Source organism: Desmodus rotundus, chromosome 2 (genome assembly GCF_022682495.2).
Source record: "Desmodus rotundus isolate HL8 chromosome 2, HLdesRot8A.1, whole genome shotgun sequence".
NCBI lineage: Eukaryota > Metazoa > Chordata > Mammalia > Chiroptera > Phyllostomidae > Desmodus > Desmodus rotundus.
In genome coordinates, this window is record NC_071388.1 from 74,045,698 (window position 1) to 74,054,070 (window position 8,373).

The window sequence follows — 8,373 nt, forward strand, 5'->3', positions numbered from 1 at the left end:
GTCAATGGTTCTCAATCCTAATTGTGTATTAAATCATTTTATGAGCTTTTATGACATACAGATGCCAGAGCTCCTCCCTAATCCAATTAAGAAATAACATCTATGATGGCTGGGGAATCACTATATTTTAAAAGTTCCCCAGGTGATTTTAATATGCAGCCAAGGTTGAGCACCACTGACTTATATTACAAAGAAACTATAAAATATGAGGTCACTGAGTTTGTAAAGAAAACAGACAATACTATTTATCATAACATAAATAAAATCTTTACAGTTACAGTTTTACTGTATAGTTACAAACTTTACACTTACAGCCAGCAAAAGTTGGAAACAGCCTAGTGTGTGATGACCTTTGGGAAAAAACAAACAGATCTTAAGCACCTTATAGCTTTCCATTCTCTCAGCTTTATAATTCTTATTCATTGAAAAATTCTTATTCATTGAAAAATTCCACTATGAGTTAAGCATAATGATTTTTAGAATAAAATGATTAATAATAGAGTTCTTTTCTTCCTTAAATGGGCTTTCTGTTTACTAGCCTGATGACCTTGAAAGACAAATACCCTGCAACCATGCTGAAGTGCTCTTGCAACATTTGATCAAGTAGAACAGAGTCCCTGTTTCAAATCAGCTGAGGAATCTTAACAGTTCCAGCGCAGATGCAAGCTCAGTGAGTGTTAGTGATTGGCTGATGGAGGATGAATTATTTTAATATTACTTATTTCAATTCCTAAGGTATTTTAAATACATATCTTTTAATACATATATTTAAGTAAGATATATATATACACACACACACACACACTTTGATCTTAGAAAAGCAACCTAAACCCTCAGAAAACTTTTATACTGCAAAATATTTTCTCAGCCTCAAAGGGTAACTTTGAAAAAGATCAAAGACCTAATGTGTAGAAAGAATAAGAAACACTGGGAAATTTTCATTCCCAAAATATCTCAAATTTTAGATTTATGAATATCTTAGTATCTGAAAAAAATTATAGCTACTACAGCTTCTTACTCAGTGAGGCAATCTACACATACACAAAATAATGCATGTGAAATTGTAATGGAGCAGACAATTATCTCCATGGTTGAATTATACGGGTAACCGCCATGATGCCATATGTCCCCCCAAATCCCATTGATTATGAGGGAAATGCTACTAGCCTTGTTAACAGAGCCTTAAGCACTGATCACTTGCAGCAAATACTCCTGAGAAAACTCATAGTCCCCGTGAGTTAAAGCAACTTTATTTTAACAGCCTATGCTCTGGAAGCACTTGGTGTGAAAAGCAGGATTCAGGGCTTGCGGACACCATCCAGTCCAGCTTTGTCTACTTTTCTGAAATTGAAATGTTTAGGTTACTTACATACACTTGCTCGGGATGAGTTGCTCCATCTGTAGAGATTCAAATAACAGTGTAGAGGTCGGGAAATCTGAAACCAGTTATAATGAGATGTTTTCAAACATAATTTTTACAGCAAAAAATTTTGAAAACCTTTAAATATTTACCAAGAACAGTGTGCTCAGTGGAATTTGAGGGAAGACATCAGGGTAATTAACTTGTTAACAGCAAAAAGATAATTTTCAAAGACTACCAGAATGCCAGGGGTTAGACTACAATAAATGAGTATCATATTTATATTATTTCAATACATTTTAAGAAAACACAGGTCATTAATATGTGATCCTTAAGTGGGTAATGCTGGTGACATTTTTAATGGTGTTTTTTGTTGTGTCATTTTAATTTATTTAATTTCCTAGTAATATTTCATTTTGTTTGCAATTATGCCATAACTGGAATAGTTGCAACCATATTTGCAAAAAAGAAACAATAGATAAGATTAGAAACATAATATTGATAATTAGTATAATTAGTTTTGATAATGCTGCATAATATTAATAATTATTTTATGCATTTACATAATTTTATTATTTTATTCACATTTTATATAATTATACATAACATTAACATTATTTATAATTAAACTGCTAATATTTTGAATGCATAAAATTAAAGCATTTGACCATATTATATGGATGTTATTTGTACAAATCAGTTTTGAAATGAGTATACAAATACTACTTCTATTCTAACTTTACACTACAAGATTTTGTTTTACTTTAAAAATTGATTAAGAAACAGTACAGTCAAACAGTAAGTTCATATAGATCTCTTTAACAATAAAACAACACTCTCATAGAAAAATTTTAAAAACTAGATCTTATATTTTAGAGATATAGACTGAAATTGTAATTAAATTTGAGCACATAATAAATAAAAGAACTATTCTGAGCCAAATGTTTCCAATTTTAAATCTGTAACTATAATTACAATTTCAATAAGTGAAAAATATGTACAATCCTCCTTAAGTGAGAATTCCCCACTGTTGTTTTATAGTCATTAAAATATCATTCATTTTCTGCATAGTGCTGGTTTCATCATCAGCAAGTTTCTAAAATCTCAAACTAAAATATCTTTGACAGGATGAAAAATACCATTAATCAGACAAATTTTCCTGAACCATCGATTTCATAGCAAGAGTTGGGAGACATGTAGTCAGAGGAGAAATCTTGTTACATTAGTATACATAATTTAAAACATTGTTTTTATATTAAAACAAATACTGATAACATGGAGCTAAGAACAATTCCCCCAAATGTTTAGGGTTCAACAGGAGACATCAAACATATTTGATACAGCTGCTTCGGGCTATACTTCGGCTGCCTGGGACACACAGCTCAGCTCTGAAAGGCTCTGGGGAAAAGTCTGAGAACTATGACTGTACTCTTTTCCCCTGTTCACTGGACTGTCAACTGCATCTCCACCCTGAGTTATGCAAGCAAAACTATGTTTCTTTGATTAAATTCAACAGGTAATGAGAACTTACCAACCCAGCACTCTATATGTATTCAAAACCTACTCAAGGATTACACACAGTAATTAAGGAAATAAAGAAAACACTAATTTTTATAGTTTACAGACTCAATAAGCATATAGGACAGATCTACATAAAATAACACATTTTAATAAACCCCATAATAGTTCCCACAAGTAAAATAATTACGTAGCACATACGGAGAAGGGGGAAAAGCCTTAGCATTAAAGTAAGGAGCAGACACTAAGAGAGGAGACTTACTTTTGTTCTTAAAAGAATTGGGTGCAGAGGGAGGGGAAATGCATCCCCATTTGGAGGAAGAGCTTGAGTAAAATAATGTCATTGGCAATAATCAGGGTTTAAAAAACATCAAGATTGGACAAGAGTGAATATGAAAACAAAAGATTATCTCTAAGTTCCAGACCTGGGGGACAATGCCAAGGTAAGTCTGAGGGAAAATCGCATGAGAGAAAAGCTTGCGTTTGGGTCTGATTTATGTTGAATTTTCAGTCTTTTGGGGGACAACCAGAAGAAAATGAAAAGTAACATTCATGCCTCACCAACATGAGAAGAGATGACAGGGGAAAGCACAATCACTAAAACTTTTAATTATTTTGACTACAGCCTTTCTTCTTTCAACACAGAAACACAGAGCAATGGATATTCTCAATGAAGTTTTTAGTAGCATCTCCAGGACTTCTCAACTTTCAGCATCTCTGAGGAATGAAGTTCAACTCAGAGACACTGAGTCAAATCTCCTTCCACCAAATGGCATTTCTTTTAGAATCACTTCCCCACATGCGCCCGAAGTTTTCCTAACTCTTCCCAGAGTCTAATCACTAACTTGACCTTACTCCAAGGACACTAGAAAACTGTGTGTCTGGTGAAGGGGCCTAGAATATCGAGGTGAAGCATAGGCATTATGATCACACGTCCATCCTTGCACTCCTGGAAGGATGGCATGGTGCAAGCTCCCATGAGAAGATAAGCAAGATGACCACAGGCATTTCCTGCATTTGGCCACCTGATGTGTTTTAAAAATACAGAGTAACCCGAAGAACAACCAGGCCCACTTGATCCAGGCTCAGCTCAGACTTACTGTTAAAGAAACACAGTAGACTAGAGGAACCAGAAGGAATTAAAAGACATTCAAATTATTTAAAGATGTCCTGTTTTAAAAGGGCAGCGGTATGGAAATATACTTTGAAAACCACAAATCATCTTAAATATCCATTCTGCCCATCTGTCTAATTCTTAACGTTCTCCACATGGATAGCAGCAACTCCTAAAAATCTTTCTCTGTGATACTCCCATCTCCCAACCAAGCGCTTTACTCAGCCCACCATCCCATGAGGGTTTTTGTTTTTCCTTCCTCTCATTTTCCTTCCATCGCTACTCTTTTATCTTATCCAAATTACCCCATCCTACCTTTTTAATTTGTTTTTCCATCCACTCAAAGTAGCATCTAAGTAATACAGGAACTGTAAGAATTCTCCTTGGAGGTCAAGGGCAAGGAGAAAAGAAGGGGCAAGTGTGGGGAGGGGGAATCACACATACATTAATGTTTTTTGTTCGCATCACATGTAAACACTTAGATTCAAAATAATTTACCATTATTATGCTTTATTTCATTCTCAAACTCCAGGCCCTTCACAATTAGAAGACAATTCGAACTCTCAGGAGGTCTTCTTTTGTAGGATCCCTTGGGCTTTTGAAATCAGTGGGAAACTGAAGAGAAATCTCCATGTCAAACCACAGAAATCTCAAGGGTCCTCTAACCTTGAAGATGCCAAATGTCTTCAATGGTTTCCTGGCACCTGAGATGAAACGCTAAGCACACAGTCCTCGCAGGCCTGTGGTTTGGGCATCGCCACTCACCAGAAAGCAAGCATGGAATTTATCTCTGCTCCAAGAACTAGTAAACCAACATTTCCACCTTGCCTCTTTTTCTCCCACAGACTTTGTTTTAGTCCTGTTTTGGTTTTAATAAGAAAATGTTAATTTCATTATTAATCCAGTTTTATTTATTTAAATGTTAGAGTACCATTGAGACAGAAAAACTCTATAAAAATAAAGAATACAGTTATTTTTTTCTAAAATGTTCAAGTAATTTTAGGTTATTGGTCGTGAACATCTAGCTAACTAGAAATATTTATATAAATCACTAGTTTCAATTATATAAACTGTAATGATACTAGAATAACAACATATTAAACACAACTTAAACTATCCTTTGACACATAGTAAGACCTTGATAAATAATCACAAATGAATCATTGTCCTTCCAGAGACTAAATTGTTGATGGTGATTGCAGATAACAATGTCTTTACTAGAAAACTGAAACATTACTTTTTTCTGAAAAACAAAACAAAAATTCTTTAAGCAAATTTTCTCTTAAGGAGTCCAATTTCAGGTAATTTATTTCAATCATGTGCTCTATGGTAATATTATACACATTTTAAGAATAACTATAAATGTGTCAGATAATGTTATATTCTTAATCTCCATTTGCACAACAACAAACCACTGTATAGTGAGTTCAGAGTAACAGGGGTTATAGTTATGGTAGAAAATGTTAGAATGCTCTAACATACAGCTTACTCAACCTTCACCCTGTCTAGTACTACTGTAATTATGTGATTTATGACTATCCCTTATATTTACTCATCTATTTTTTCAGCTGCATAAAGAGAATCAACCTAAGTACCACCAAGTTGCATACTTTATCTTTGTGCTAGATTGCTTCAAAGACACTATTGAATTATAATTGAATAACAGATAACAGTTACATAAAATAAATGAAAATCATACAAAGTGAATGAATTCTTATTAAAGCATATGTGTACCACTTACCTCTTAAGAGAAATGCTGATACTTTAACTGGATAAAAGAAAATTTGAAATAAAGTTTCTTAATTTTTCATAGCTAAAAAATTCTTTAAGCAAATTTGCTTATTCTGCCAATGCATTTGTTTAATAGCATTTAAAGTATTACATCTAAGACACCATTATATTTGCAGACAGCATATTCTTTAGTCACAAAATTATGATTCATATATATCAAGTCACTTAGCACTGCTGGTAAGTGTTGCCAGCCTGAAATATAAAACAGAGAGGATAATAAAACTTTAACAAGCAGCTATAAAACTAATGAAATATAATCTCACATATACTACACTAATTCATCCAGGAGGAAACACAATCGCCCAATCCTGAGGAAGAGGAAATGAAGCCAGCTCCATAAAACACATATTCATCATAGTAACGTGGATCATTTTAGAATTAGAACTAAAAGAGAATTCAAGCTGGTTACAGTAGTGTAATTATCGTAGCTGAATGGATGAGGATGACAGGATAAAGCACAGTTCACAAGTGCTTATTTTGGCTCAGTATTTAATGCTATAGAAATAAAAATATTGATGTTATTCTTAATTGGGATAATCTTTCATCCTGAGGACAAAGAAATGTTATGATAGACAGGTTGAGCAGTGTTTAAAAAGTTAGTTATGACTTCCAAGATCAATATGTAAGGGGGTCATGGGTTTATTTATATATGGTTTGCATGTACCTATAATAGCTATGCAATCTATTCTAAAATAACTTCAGGTTGATGTTTATTACTATGTCCCTCAAGGTTGTAATTTGACAATTGTGTGTACCACCCCTCACCTCTTATTCCTTGTTCTTGTCTGGTTTTGAGAACCTAAAATTCCAAATTTAAGAAAGGAAAGAATGAGAAAGGGAAGAGTGAGGAGGGTAAACGAAGTAACAGAAAAGATGCCATTTGTTATGTAAGCTCTTTCTCTGTAGGTTTGATGTTCTGCACACAAAGTGATTTAAATCGATAAGCCTAACACAGCATGAACTTATCCAAAAGAAGGAATCAGAACAGACAAGACTTCCTTTTAAGAGACAACCTCTGTGATTGTGCGAACAGCAGAGGTTACACATCCAAGTCAATTAGCAAAGGGAAGCAGGTGGATAGGTGTCTATTCTCAGAAGCATCCACAAGACAAGTAGGAGCCCTGAGGAGTTTCCACAGTCGGAAGATTTAGGAAAAAATTAGAGGAATTCATATCAGTGATAGACTGCTATCATCCAAGAGGCTAAGAAAACACATAACATCAAGTAAGGTCAAATAAGGAATAAAATAAGATATGGGACTCAGTTCAAGCAAGTTTATGGATAAATAAAAATAATGAGGAAGAGCAGTGCGGTGTACAGAAATTGTACAGAGTTTATCTGCTGCACGTTGAATTAACTAAAGCATTTTTAAAACCTCAAACTAATAAGGTGATTGAAAAGACAACAATCAAAAGAAATACGGTGTGGTGAGGTAGAGGAGATCTTGGAACGGGGTGGAGGGGTGGGGGGTGGGCAGCCGCAGCGGCTCCCTTCCCACGGAGGGAGTGTAGGCAGACTGGTCCACTTCCAGGGAGAGAGAACGCAGGTGCCAAGAAAGGTCCTGGTCCTGGGAGAGAGATCAGATAAGGAGCCACTCTCGATCCCCGCACCGAAGACACTCCAGGTTCCCTAAGGCGACATAGATCCACATCTCCTTCCCCTTCTCTACTGAAAGAAAGAAGAGATGGGGGGGGGGGAAGCAAAAGAAACAAAGAGCAAAGAACATCAGAATACTGAGGAACACTTGGAGGGCAAAACAGAGGAAGAAGTAGAAATGATGAAGTTGATGGGATTTGCCTTCTTTGACTCCACAAAAGGAAAAAAAGGTGGATGGCTCTGTAAATGCCTGTGCCATAAATGCGTCCCAGAAGAGGAAGTACAGGTAATACATGAATCGAAAACGTGGATTCAACAGACCTTTGGATTTCATTGCATGAGAATTGAAATGCTGAAGAATGACTTTTTCCCTCGTTGTGATCAGATGAGTGGATGTTATATTTTATATTTTGTACTCATCAAAACAGGATAACAGTCTTTCCTCCTTGTAAAGAAAATTTTATTTATGATGTGTACAGTTCACTTATCCTGCCTCAGAAGAGGAAAGCTTAAATAATTACATTCTTTTTCTTTTAGGAAATATCATTTCAGGCAGTCATTAACCCCGTTTTTTTTTTTTTTTGTTCTTATTCCTGTGGAAGCTGTATATGTTTTCTTTTTGGATGCTCATTAGGATTTTTTTAAACACATAAAAGTAATTTGGAGGTAAGTTACTCAAATAAAGCAATATTTCTTAAAAAAAAAGTAAGGTATGACATAAAAAAGTATGAATAATAGGAACAATGTTTTCTTTTTTCACTCTACATTTTATAGACAACAAAATATAAGGTTCAACTCTAATACAACTAATCAAGTTCATCTTACTTTCTGTGATATCATTTATCTTTTTACAATAAGTATATTCAACTTCCAGTCAAAATGGCAGAGTAGCCCTGGCTAGTGTAGCTCACTGGGTTGAGCACAGGCTGCAAACCAGAGGGTTGCAGGTTCGATTCCCAGTCAGAGCACATGCCTGGATTGTGGGGCCGGGTCC

At 34.9% G+C, this 8,373-nt stretch overlaps 1 pseudogene; it reads left to right on the forward strand.

Annotated features, from left to right (window-relative positions):
* The first annotated feature begins 1,113 nt into the window (after positions 1–1,113).
* LOC112302581 (U4/U6.U5 small nuclear ribonucleoprotein 27 kDa protein pseudogene) lies at positions 1,114–7,720 on the forward strand (annotated as a pseudogene).
* The last annotated feature ends 653 nt before the right edge of the window (positions 7,721–8,373 follow it).